Source organism: Rana temporaria, chromosome 12, assembly GCF_905171775.1.
Source record: "Rana temporaria chromosome 12, aRanTem1.1, whole genome shotgun sequence".
Classification (NCBI taxonomy): Eukaryota; Metazoa; Chordata; class Amphibia; order Anura; family Ranidae; genus Rana; species Rana temporaria.
The window spans coordinates 142,780,335-142,794,727 of NC_053500.1; the positions used below are offsets into that span (position 1 = coordinate 142,780,335).

Below are 14,393 nucleotides of genomic sequence, written 5' to 3' on the forward strand. Positions count from 1 at the left end.
CATTGCAGGACTTTCCGAAACGCGCCGCGCCCGCCGTGCGATGATGTGAAGAGTTCCGTATGGATTTAAAGGGAAAACATTTTTTTATTGCATTTAGCAATAAAATAAATGATTGCGCAGCAAAAGCGCGTCAGTGCGCAAGGGGCCTTATGTGTTAGGAAAAAATCCTGGGAAAAAAAACCTAGGAACCTTGGAAAATCCTACGAAAAAACCCTGGGGGGGGGGGGGGGGGGGGTTGGCAGAGGGATTGGGTTCCAGAAGATGGACAGTCCCTTTAAATGAAGACGTCGGGTGTCTATGGGGACTGTGATGAGTCACAGCGCTCCCGGCCTGCCTGCACTTCCCCCGTGTGGCCAGCAGGTGTCAGCAGTGCCCGGTGGAGATGATGATGATGATGATGATGATGGTCCCTCCTCGGAGTGTCAGCCCGGAGCTGTGTGCAGAGCTCAGCCGGTGATCGGGAGGAGTACAGCATCCCCTCCCCCAGCCCGGGGCAACCGGGACTACATCATCCCTTCCCCCTCCACACCGGGACTACAGCACCCCTCCCCCGGGGCAAACAGGTACCCATGTGATGACTGCAGAGCATTGTGTGTATGTGGGGGGGGGCCCCTGATGGCCGAGAGCTGGGGGGCCACTGCACTGTGCACCACTGAGATCATTGCATTGTATAGAGCTGGGATCATTGCACCACTGACAGTATTATATTATATATACCAGTGCAATGATTACATTGTATACACTGAGATCATTGCACCACTGACAGTATTATATATTAGTGCAACAAATACATTGTATACACTGACATCATTATGTTACATTGTATACACTGACATCATTATGTTACATTGTATACACTGACATCATTATGTTACATTGTATACACTGAGATCATCGCATCGCACTGTGTGCATCACATAGGACTTTATATGTATTCCGGATATTGTGTGTGTATAGCTATGTGTGATCAGTGCAATATATATATATATATATCTATCTATCTATAATCTGGTTATTGCACTGTGATGATTGTATGATATATAATAGAGATGTGAGGTCCCTGCACAGTGTATTCTGGTGATCAGTCCATTATATAGCTCTGTGATCACTCAGTGCACAGCATTGTATAGCCCTGTGTAGTATTGTAAAGAATTGCAGTCCATTGTGTAGCATTATATTGTATTGTTGGCCATTTATATTTCATTGTATAGTATTATAGGACATTCTACATCATTATATAGTAGTGTAGATCAATGTATCTCATTATATAGTATTGTAGATCATTGTATTTAATTATATAGTTTTGTAGATCATTATATAGTATTGTAGGCCATTATTTATCATTATATAGTATTGTAGACCATTATATATCATTATAAAGTATTGTAGGCCATTATATATCATTATATAGCATTGTAGACCATTATATATCATTATATAGTATTGTAGACCATTATATATCATTATATAGTATTGTAGACCGTTATATAGTATTGTAGACCATTATATATCATTATATAGTATTGTAGACCATTATATATCATTATATAGTGTTGTAGACCATTATATATCATTATATAGCATTGTAGGCCATTATATATCATTATAAAGTATTGTAGACCATTATATAGTATTGTAGACCATTATATATCATTATATAGCATTGTAGACCATTATATATCATTATATAGTGTTGTAGACCATTATATAGTATTGTAGACCATTATATATCATTATATAGTGTTGTAGACCATTATATATCATTATATAGTGTTGTAGACCATTATATATCATTGTATAGCATTGTAGACCATTATATATCATTATATAGTGTTGTAGACCATTATATATCATTATATAGTGTTGTAGACCATTATATATCATTGTATAGCATTGTAGACCATTATATATCATTATATAGTGTTGTAGACCATTATATATCATTGTATAGCATTGTAGACCATTATATAGTATTGTAGGCCATTATATAGTATTATATATTACTGTGTGGTGGTCGGCCCCTGCTCACACCTCCCATAGTCCTCGGTGGATGAGAACACGGCTGATATATTTTTGTCTCGATGATTTTATTCATCTCTCTATTTTTATATCCAGATGTTTTTATAAACAGTTCCATGCAATCTGTAAATAGAAACCCCCCCCCCGGAGCGTGAGATCTGCGCTGGTACGACCCCCGGATCGCGGCCTGTTCTCTGCCGGAGTCGTGTGATTTGTATGAAACTGATCAGGTTTAGGAAGTTATTTGGGTTTATTTGTTTGTTGTATTATATTATACTGAATTTCTGCTGAATTGTTCTTCGGTATTATTTATCCCTCACTCCCCCTTGTTTACATATTTATTTATTATCATTACTCATTATACTGAATTTCTGGATAATTGTTGGAAAATATTATTCCTCACCCACACTCTGTTTCCATTTTTTTCCTGATGTCTATTTATTTATTTATTTTTTATTTTTATCTGAGTCGGGACCAAACAGGCAAAAAGTCCCCTGATTGGGGAGGCTTCCTTCAGTCAGTTTGGCTGCCAGGAGATCTCTGGATGTACGATCAGCAAAGTACGGTTGGCATTGTTCGTTCAGCGTTGTACGGTCAGCAATGTACAGTCGGGGAGCTGCGGTGGCTCAACGCGATTGGCACTGCGCTGACAAGCCATTCACCTCTGCAGCTAGGGGTTCGGATCCCGGTCTCGGCTACATGTGAATTGAGTTTGGTGGTCTCAGCCCGGCTCCCGGTGGGTGTGCTATGCGAGGTACGCCTGCGCCTAGTACGCCCACCCCCCTCCCACAAAAACCACCACACTTACACACACTCGAAATTGGGTTAACATGCACGCACTTTGACCACGCGGTCTCTAAAAAAAAGAGAGGCGAAGGACTAACGGGGCTGGTTGAGCGGGCTAGATCCTCTCACTCCCTCATAGGGAGTCCCTCTGCCCCGTTGGGCTTCAAAGCGGAGCAGGTAGGGTGGGCTGTGTGGGAGGACCCCCTCACACACCCGCCATTGCCACCCGGGGGATGGAGAAAGGTGGCAGATTGCCTCTGGGGGAGGCCTGCCTACTCCCAACTCCTGCAGTCCGGCTCCTCTCTCGAGTACACGCACAAAATACACTAAAAAAAAAGCAATGTGCGGTCGGCATTGTTGGTTCAGGGTTGTACGGTCGGCGTTACCGTACATTTGGACAGGTGTAAAGGTTTCAGGATCTCAGAGTTTACGGCAGTGCGCCACACCAAATCCTCTGGATTAGCAGACCAGAGATCCCCCAAACAGTGATCTCCATTCACTTCTACTATCCACCGTTCAATCTGCTCTCCTCCACTCACACACCGCCAACATAACATACACACGACGGGACATGTCCGCTGGCGGATTTTGGTCTGATGGCTGTACACACCATCAGACCAAATTTCCCGCGGACAGCGAACGCGGTGAGGTGCGCGACCCTGGAAGTTCAATGCTTCCACGCTTTCGGCCGAGCGGACATGTCCAGTGAGTCATACAGACGACCAAACATGTCCGATGGACAGGCTTCCAGCGGACATGTTTCTGAGAAACATTTGTCCGCTGGAAACCTGTCCAATCCGCTGGAAAATTGTCCGGTCGGCCGTACAGACGACCGAACATGTCCGCGGAAACTGGTCCGCGGACCAGTTTCAGCAGACATGTTCGGTCGTGTGTACGAGGCCTAACATCTAAAGGAGATTGTACAATCAGGCTGTATAGTGTATAACTAGTTGTACACACACACACATATATATACACTATATTGTCAAAAGTATTGGGACACCTGCCTTTACACGCACATGAACTTTAATGGCATCCCAGTCTTAGTCCGTAGGGTTCAATATTGAGTTGGCCCCGCCCTTTGCAGCTATAACAGCTTCAACTCTTCTGGGAAGGCCGTCCACAAGGTTTAGGAGGGTGTCTATGGGAATGTTTGACCATTCTTCCAGAAGCGCATTTGTGAGGTCAGGCACTGATGTTGGATGAGAAGGCCTGGATCGCAGTCTCCACTCTAATTCATCCCAAAGGTGTTCTATCAGGTTGAGGTCAGGACTCTGTGCAGGCCATTCAAGTTCCTCCACCCCAAACTTGCTCATCCATGTCTTTATGGACCTTGCTTTGTGCACTGGTGGGCAGTCATGTTGGAACAGGAAGGGGCCGTCCCCAAACTCCTCCCACAAAGTTGGGAGCATGAAATTGTCCAAAATGTCTTGGTATGGTGACGCCTTACGAGTTCCCTTCACTGGAACTAAGGGGCCAACCCAAGCCCTGAAAAACAACCCCCCCACACCATAATCCCCCCCCTCCCCCCACACCATAATGCCCCCTTCACTATACTTCACACTTGGCACAATTCAATATTCAAGTACCAATAGGCAAGTACCGTTTTGGTAACCGCCAAACCCAGAACCGTCCATTGGATTGCCAGATGTAAATTGTCTCTGAAGAGAACACGTCTCCACTGAATCCAGTGGCGGCTTTACACCACGGCACCCGACGCTTTGCATTGCACTCGGTGACGTAAGGCTTGGATGCAGCTGCTGGGCCACGGAAACCCCTTCCCATGGAGCTCTCCACACTCTGTTGTTGTGCGGATCTGAAGGCCACATGAAGTTTGGAGGTCTGTAGCTCTTCACTGTGAGCTTCAGCAAGCGCTGACCCCGCGCTGTCATTTTACGTGGCCTACAACTTCGTGGCTGAGTTGCTTTTGTACCCCTAACAAGTGACCGTGGAATATTTAGTAGGAAATTTCACGGATGGTTTTATTGCACAGGTGGCAACTTATTACGGTACCACGCTTGAATTCACTGAGCTCCTGAGAGCAGCTCCCCCCCCCCCCCCCCCGGCTGCGCCCCTGGCTCCACTTTACCCTGCACCATTTTGGTGCGAATGTGATTGTGATTTCAGCCATACAAGAGTTTGTATGGCTAAAATCGCATCGCACAGACAGAATCGTATGGCATTGCATTCGTGTGAACCGGCACTCAATGTTAGGCCTCGTACACACGGACGGACCGTTTTCATCGGACATGTTGTACACACCATCAAACCAAAATCCCCGCGGACAGGATACGATGACGCGGCGACGTGCGCGACCCTGGAAGGTCAATGCTTCCACGCATGCGTCAAATCACTTTGACGCATGCAAGGGCTTTCGGCCGAGCGGACATGTCCGGTAAGTCGTACAGACGACCGAACATGTCCGACGGACAGGCTTCCAGCGAACATTGGGCCAGATTCACAAAGGGGATACGACGGCGTTTCTCCTGATACGCCGTCGTATCTCTGTTTCTATCTATGCGACTGATACATAGAACCAGTTACGCATAGATATCCATAACATCCGACAAGTATAATTGTTTTACACTGTCGGATCTTAGGATGCAATACCGCGGCCGCCGCTGGGGGGAGTTCGCGTCATAAACCAGCGTCGGGTATGCAAATTAGGAGTTACGGCGATCCACAACTAATTTTCGCGTTCGCTACGTCGCCGCTAGTCTAGTTTCCCGTCGCAAATTTAGTCGTCGTTTTGGGTGCCCTAACTTTAGTCAGCAATCGTATTGCTGTCTAAAGTATGGCCGTCGTTCCCGCGTCGAAATTTAAAATTTAACGTCGTTTGCGTAACACGTCCGGGAATACGGAAGTACGCTACGCGCGTCGCCGTTCGAAAAAATGACGTCACGGCGCGCAAAGCACGACGGGAATTGCGAAACGGAGCATGCGCAGTAGGTTCCGGCGCGGGAGCGCCCCTAATTTTAAAGGCACACGCCCATTTGAATTGGCCCGCCATGCGCAAGTGCTTTGTGAATCAGGCACTTGCGATGAAAACTTGCGGCGGTGTAACGTATCTACGATACGTTACGCCGCCGCGATTCTACGTGAATCTGGCCCATGTTTCTTAGCATGCTAAGAAACATTTGTATGCTGGAAACCTGTCCGGTCCGCCGGAAAATTGTCCGGTCGGACGTACAGACGACCAAACATGTCCGCTGAAATTTTCAGCAGACATGTTCGGTCGTGTGTACGAGGCCTAAGTGTCAATTCTAATGTCGGCAGCATTCGTCGGGAGGTCAATTCATTAAGACAGAAATAATGTATGAATTTTTGCCCTAAAACGTCTTGTGCATTATTTATCTCACAAGTACTCAATTCACCAAAAAAAAAAAAAAAACTGCGTCATTTAACAAAATGTGTAAAATATTTATGTTCTGTGATATGAAGCACTTCGTGTTCTATGAATGAAGACCCCGGAATATTGTACATCTCTGAAAAGTGTTACATTGTATTTCCATTCCTGAGCTCAGGGCAGAACATTTCCGCATCAATACAGAGGGCCTTATTCACAAAGAGTTACGCCGGCGTATCAGTAGATATCAGTAGATACGCCGACGTAACTCGGAATCTGCGCCGTCGTAAGTTTAAGTGTATTCTCAAACTGAGATACACTAAAACCTATCTAAGATACGACAGCCTGCGCCGTCGTAACTTAGGGTGCAATTTTTCCGCTGGCCGCTAGGTGGCGCTTCCGTTGATTTCCCGTTGAGTACGCTTGCCCGTCACAGTAAAGATACGCCGTTTCCGTAAGAGATACGCCGCGTAAAGATAAAGCTGCCCCCTAGGTGGCGTAGCCAATGTTAAGTATGGCCGTCGTTCCCGCGTCCAAATTTTTAAATTTTACGACGTTTGCGTAAGTCGTCCGTGAATGGGGCTGGACGTAATTTACGTTCACGTCGAAACCAATGACGTCCTTGCTGCGTACTTTGGAGCAATGCACACTGGGATATGTCCACGGATGGCGCATGCGCTGTTCGTAAAAAACGTCAATCACGTCAGGTCACCATCCATTTACATAAAACACGCCCCCTCATCCTCATTTGAATTAGGCGCGCTTACGCCGGCCCTATTTACGATACGCCGCCGTAACTTAGGAGGCAAGTGCTTTGTGAATACAGCACTTGCCTCTCTGACTTACGGCGGCGTAGCGTAAATACGATATGCTACGCCGCCTCAAAGATGCGCCGATCTACGTGAATCCAGCCCATTGTATTCTCACATTGATACCTTGTATTCTCACATTGATACCTTGTATTCTCACATTGATACATTGTATTGATACATTGATACCTTGTATTCTCACATTGATACCTTGTATTCTCACATTGATACATTGTATTCTCACATTGATACCTTGTATTCTCACATTGATACCTTGTATTCTCACATTGATACCTTGTATTCTCACATTGATACATTGTATTCTCACATTGATACCTTGTATTCTCACATTGATACCTTGTATTCTCACATTGATACATTGTATTGATACATTGATACCTTGTATTCTCACATTGATACCTTGTATTCTCACATTGATACATTGTATTCTCACATTGATACCTTGTATTCTCACATTGATACCTTGTATTCTCACATTGATACCTTGTATTCTCACATTGATACATTGTATTCTCACATTGATACATTGTATTCTCACATTGATACCTTGTATTCTCACATTGATACATTGTATTCTCACATTGATACATTGTATTCTAACATTGATACCTTGTATTCTAACATTGATACATTGTATTCTCACATTGATACCTTGTATTCTAACATTGATACCTTGTATTCTCACATTGATACCTTGTATTCTCACATTGATACCTTGTATTCTCACATTGATACCTTGTATTCTCACATTGTTACATTGTATTCTCACATTGATACATTGTATTCTCACATTGATACCTTGTATTCTCACATTGATACCTTGTATTCTCACATTGTTACATTGTATTCTCACATTGATACATTGTATTCTCACATTGATACATTGTATTCTCACATTGATACCTTGTATTCTCACATTGATACCTTGTATTCTAACATTGATACATTGTATTCTCACATTGATACCTTGTATTCTCACATTGATACATTGTATTCTCACATTGTTACATTGTATTCTCACATTGATACATTGTATTCTCACATTGATACATTGTATTCTCACATTGATACCTTGTATTCTCACATTGTATTCTCACATTGATACATTGTATTCTCACATTGATACCTTGTATTCTAACATTGATACATTGTATTCTCACATTGATACCTTGTATTCTAACATTGATACATTGTATTCTCACATTGATACCTTGTATTCTCACATTGATACCTTGTATTCTCACATTGATACCTTGTATTCTCACATTGTATTCTCACATTGATACATTGTATTCTCACATTGATACCTTGTATTCTCACATTGATACCTTGTATTCTCACATTGTTACATTGTATTCTCACATTGATACATTGTATTCTCACATTGATACCTTGTATTCTCACATTGATACATTGTATTCTCACATTGATACATTGTATTCTCACATTGATACCTTGTATTCTCACATTGATACATTGTATTCTAACATTGATACATTGTATTCTCACATTGTTACATTGTATTCTCACATTGTTACATTGTATTCTCACATTGATACCTTGTATTCTCACATTGATACATTGTATTCTAACATTGATACATTGTATTCTCACATTGTTACATTGTATTCTCACATTGTTACATTGTATTCTCACATTGATACCTTGTATTCTCACATTGATACCTTGTATTCTCACATTGATACCTTGTATTCTCACATTGATACATTGTATTCTCACATTGTTACATTGTATTCTCACATTGTTACATTGTATTCTCACATTGATACCTTGTATTCTCACATTGTATTCTCACATTGATACATTGTATTCTCACATTGATACCTTGTATTCTCACATTGATACCTTGTATTCTCACATTGATACCTTGTATTCTCACATTGTATTCTCACATTGATACATTGTATTCTCACATTGATACATTGTATTCTCACATTGATACCTTGTATTCTCACATTGTATTCTCACATTGATACATTGTATTCTCACATTGATACATTGTATTCTCACATTGATACCTTGTATTCTCACATTGTATTGTTACATTGTATTCTCACATTGATACATTGTATTCTCACATTGATACCTTGTATTCTCACATTGATACATTGTATTCTAACATTGATACATTGTATTCTCACATTGTTACATTGTATTCTCACATTGTTACATTGTATTCTCACATTGATACCTTGTATTCTCACATTGATACATTGTATTCTCACATTGATACATTGTATTCTCACATTGATACATTGTATTCTAACATTGATCAATTTCAAAAAGGTGGAACTCCAACGTACGGACCAGTGCAGAGTTCCCCTCATTCCTAAAATATCTCCGGCCAATACCGTGAGACACACTGAGGGGGAAAAAGTATTTGACCCCCTGCTGATTTTGTACGTTTGCCCCACTGACATAGAAATGCTCAGTCTATAATTCTATTGGTCGGTTTATTTTACCAGAGAGAGAGAGACGGAATAACAACAAAAATATCCAGAAAAACACATTTAAAAAAAGTTATAAATTGATTTGCATTTTAGTGAGTGAAATAATAATTTGATCCCCGAGCAATCAGCGAGATCTCCGCCTCCCAGGTGTCTCCGCCTCCCAGGTGTCTTCTATACAGGTAATGAGCTGAGATTAGGAGCCACTCTCTCTCTCTCTCTATAGAAAACACCTGGAGCAATCAATCAATCCGACTCCAATCTCACCATCATGGGGGAGACCAAAGATCTGTCAGAGGAGGTCGGGGAGAAGATTGGAGACCTGCACAAGGCTGGAAGGGGCTACAAGACCCTCAGCAAGAAGCTTGGTGTCAGTGTTAGGGTCAGTGAGTGTCAGTGTTAGGGTTAGTGAGTGTCAGTGTTAGGGTCAGTGAGTGTCAGTGTTAGTATCAGTGTCAGAATGAATGTGTCATTATCAGTGAGTGTCAGTGTTAGGGTCAGTGTCAGAATGAATGTGTCATTATCAGTGAGTGTCAGGGTCAAAGTTGGTGTCAGTGAGTATCAGTGTTAGTTTTAGGCTCAGGGTCAGTTAGTGTCAATAAATGTCAGGGTCTGTGAGTGCCAGTGTTAGGGTTAGTGTTGGTATCAAGGCCAGTGTCTGTGTGCATGAGGCCGTAGTGTTAGGATCAGGGTCCGTGACAGTAAGTGTCAGTAAATGTCGGGGTTAGTGAGTGTCAGTATTCATGTCAGTGCCATTATCAGTCAGTGAGTGTCAGGGTCATAGTTAGACCCCCTTTCACACTGAGGAGTTTTTCACGCGGTACAGCACTAAAAATAGCGCTGCTATACCGCCTGAAAAACTCCCGCCCAGCAACCTCATTGTGAAAGCCCGAGGGCTTTCAAACTGAGGCGATGCGCTGGCAGGAGAGAGAAAAATCTGTGAGTGTCAGTGTTGGGGTCAGCGTTAATGTCAGTCAGGGTCATTGTTAGGGTCGGTGTCAGTTTTAACGTCAGCGTGGGGTCAGTGTCAGCATTAGGGTCGGTGTCAGTGAGGGTCAGTTTTAGTGCCAGCGTTGGGGTCGGTGTCAGTGAGGGTCAGTTTTAGTGCCAGCGTTGGGGTCGGTGTCAGTGAGGGTCAGTTTTAGTGCCAGCGTTGGGGTCGGTGTCAGTGAGGGTCAGTTTTAGTGCCAGCGTTGGGGTCGGTGTCAGTGAGGGTCAGTGTTAGTGTCAGTGAGGGTCAGTGTTAGGGTCAGTTTTAGTGCCAGCGTTGGGGTCGGTGTCAGTGAGGGTCAGTGTTAGTGTCAGTGAGGGTCAGTGTTAGGGTCAGTTTTAGTGCCAGCGTTGGGGTCGGTGTCAGTGAGGGTCAGTGTTAGTGTCAGTGAGGGTCAGTGTTAGGGTCAGTTTTAGTGCCAGCGTTGGGGTCGGTGTCAGTGAGGGTCAGTGTTAGTGTCAGTTAGGGTCAGTTTTAGTGTCAGCGTTGGGGTCAGTGTCAGTGAGGGTCAGTGTTAGGGTCAGTTTTAGTGTCAGCGTTGGGGTCAGTGTCAGCATTAGGGTCGGGGTCAGTTTTAGTGTCAGCGTTGGGGTCAGTGTCAGCGTTAGCGTTAGGGTCGGTGTCAGTGAGGGTCAGTTTTAGTGTCAGCGTTAGGGTCAGTGTTAGGGTCAGTTTTAGTGTCAGCGTTGGGGTCAGTGTCAGCGTTAGGGTCGGTGTCAGTGAGGGTCAGTTTTAGTGTCAGCGTTGGGGTCAGTGTCAGTGAGGGTCAGTTTTAGTGTCAGCGTTGGGGTCAGTGTCAGTGAGGGTCAGTGTTAGGGTCAGTTTTAGTGTCAGCGTTGGGGTCAGTGTCAGTGAGGGTCAGTGTTAGGGTCAGTTTTAGTGTCAGCGTTGGGGTCAGTGTCAGCATTAGGGTCGGGGTCAGTTTTAGTGTCAGCGTTGGGGTCAGGGTTAGTGTCTGTGGGACAGATTCAGAAAGTAGATATGACGGTGTATCTCCTGATACGCCGTCGTATCTCTGACTCTGGCCGTCGTATCTATGCGCCTGATTCATAGAATCAGATACGCATAGATCTCCCTAAGATCCGACAGGTGTAAGTGTCTTACACCGTCGGATCTTAGGCTGCAATCTCACGCTGGCCGCTAGGTGGCGCTTCCGTTTGTTTACGCGAGGAATATGCAAATGAGGAGTTACGCCGATTCAGAAACGAACGACCACCCGGCGCTTTTTTTTTGTACGTCGTTTGCGTTCGATTTTTTTCGGTGTATAGTTACCCCTGCTATATGAGGCGTAGCTAATGTTAAGTATGGCCGTCGTTCCCGCGCCGAGTTTTGAAATTTTACGTCGTTTGCGAATACGGATGGACGTAATTTACGTTCACATCGAAACCAATGACGTCCTTGCGACGTCATTTAGAGCAATGCACGCTGGGATATGTACAGGGACGGCGCATGCGGCGTTCGTAAAAAAAACGTCAATCACGTCAGGTCAACACACATTAACATAAAACACCAAAAAAAATAAAAAATAACATAAAACACGCCCCCCCCCCCCTTCCACATTTGAATTACGCGGCCTTACGCCGCAACAGATACGTTACGCCGCCGTAACTAAGGGCGCAAGTTCTTTATGAATAAAGAACTTGCGCCCAAAGTTAGAGAGGCGTAACGTATCGGAGATAAGTTACGCGGGCCGGACAGATACGCCATTGTATCTGAATCCAGTGGGCCAGTGTGTTTAGATAGAATAAATAAAAAAGCAGAATATGTACTTTTGTTTGTGGGCCGCACTTCGGAAACAGACAACAAATATCGCGCACACATGTGAACGCCAGAAGTTATTTTATTATTATTATCATTATTAAAGGAGAGTTCCAGTCAGTTTTTCTGTTTATTAAAAGTCAGCAGCTACAAAAAGTGTATCTGGTGGCTTTCAATAAACAGACACTCGCCTGCTCTACGTTCCTCTCCCCCCCCTCTCCGGCCGGCGTCTTCATTCTAAGTGTGGGCACCCGGCAGTGACAGCTTTCGGCTTCACGGCGGGGCACCCACTGCGCATGCGCGAGCGGCACTGCGCCATACGATTGGACAGGCGATCGCCTGGGACCTGTCACGTGTCCCAGGCGATCGCCTACAGGGAGGGGCTGCCAAAAGGCGATATGACTATTCGAAGCCCCCACTCTCCCCCCAAAAAAATGACATGCCAAATGGGGCATCTAAGGGGGAGGAGTGGATTAAGCAGAAGTTCCACTTTTTGGTGGAACTCCGCTTTAAGAAATATACAGCTAAAAAAATCTTTCCATTTTTATAACGATCGGGAAGAATCCATCACCCGCCATGATTGGCCGATTCCTTGTAATGATCAGTCCGGGTTCACTAACGCGTTGAAGTTGCAGCGCATTCCATCCATTGAAGGCTCTTTGGGGTGGGATTTGGAATGAACGTCACGCATTTCACCAGCAAAGTAGCGCGTTTTGCCGTACGGCACGCCGCCTTCCTATAATGTGCGAGGCCTTAGGGTTCTACTTTACGTTTCTTTATCCCGGAGGTCCCTTTTCTTTATCAGAAAACATATTGGCGCTGGAGGCGGAGTCTATTGATTTCACAAAGCCGTGTCCTTAGATGAATCCTCTGCTGTCATCTCGCCGCCGATGTTTATTCTTGGAGCGCTCGGAGTTTTCGATGAGTTCAGAGTTAATGATCCGTCTGGCTGCGTTCCTGAAAGGCGAGTCCATTATCGTCTTCCTGATCTGGGCGAGATGGATTTTGGCGCAGTTACTGTAACGGGAAACCATTTTTTTTTTGAGTTCGGGGCCCCCGGAGGCCAGAAGACGGGATACTTTGGGGCATATTGATGCTGCTCTCTGCTCCGCCCTCCGAGGTCGGTGTCACTGCGTCCGTCTGGACTCGGACCGCTCGGCGGGACGCACCTGAGACCCCCCCCTGTGATTGGCTGAATTCTGAGAATGTTCGAAGGAAAGGGGAAGAACGATCTGTGGATTAAAGAGAACCCGTCATTACCCGTCGTATACAAGAAAACTCACCATTTATCTGGGAAGTCTGGCCATTAAAGCGGCCCCGTCACCACGCCATTCATCCCAACAACATCCATTCATGTTATTTACCTGTGAGATCTCCCTTGTGACATCCAAAGGACAGGAGACTGCTGCTGGGTGCCGCCCTCTTTAATGTGATGTCAGCAGACTTGGAGCTTTCATTCAACTGACACTCTTCTCTATAGCAGGGCTGTCAAACTTCGCTTCATCGTGGTCCGCATCAGCAGCATGGTTGCCCTCAAAGGGCCGGTTGTATCTGAGGTGCGTTCCATGCAGAGTTCAGGAGCATGATATGTACAGAGTGCAAGGATTAGGGGTGTGCTAAAGTACGTACAGAGTGTGGAGTTCAAGGGTCTGTCACGTACAGAGTGCAGAGTTCAGGAGCATTTTATGTACAGATTGCAGAGTTCAGGAGTGTGTTGAGTGCAGAGTTCAGGAGTGTGTTGAGTGCAAGGATTACGGGTGTGTTATGTACAGAGTGCAGAGTTCAGGAGTGTGTTATGTACAGAGTGCAAGGATTACGGGTGTGCTAAAGTACATACAGAGTGCGGAGTTCAGGAGTATGTTATGTACAGAGTGCAAGGATTACGGGTGTGCTAAAGTACGTACAAAGTGCAGAGTTCAGGAGCGTGCTACATGCAGAGTTTAGAAATGCGATGTGTACAGAGTGCAGAGTTTAGCAGTGCGCTGCATAGAGGGCAGGGTTTAGGGGTGTGCTACGTACAGAGCGAATCATTCAGGAGTGTGTTATGTACAGAGTGCAGACTTCAGAAGTGTGCTACATACAGGATGCAGCGTTCAGGAGTGTGCTGCGTACAGAGTGCAAAGTTCAGGGGTGTGCTACGCACGTAGTGCAGAGTTCAGTAGTGTACTAAGTGCAGAGTTCAGGGGTGCGCTACA

The 14,393-nt window shown here is 44.8% G+C and overlaps 1 protein-coding gene across 2 annotated transcripts in view; it reads left to right on the forward strand.

Annotated features, from left to right (window-relative positions):
- The first annotated feature begins 381 nt into the window (after positions 1-381).
- Positions 382-14,393, forward strand: part of ABCA5 (ATP binding cassette subfamily A member 5) — an 87,757-nt gene continuing 73,745 nt past the window's right edge. For both annotated transcript variants that reach the window (XR_005744510.1, XM_040331034.1), the window contains exon 1: positions 382-563. The gene's annotated coding sequence lies outside the window, so the exon portion shown is untranslated. The remainder of the gene's footprint in view (positions 564-14,393) is intronic.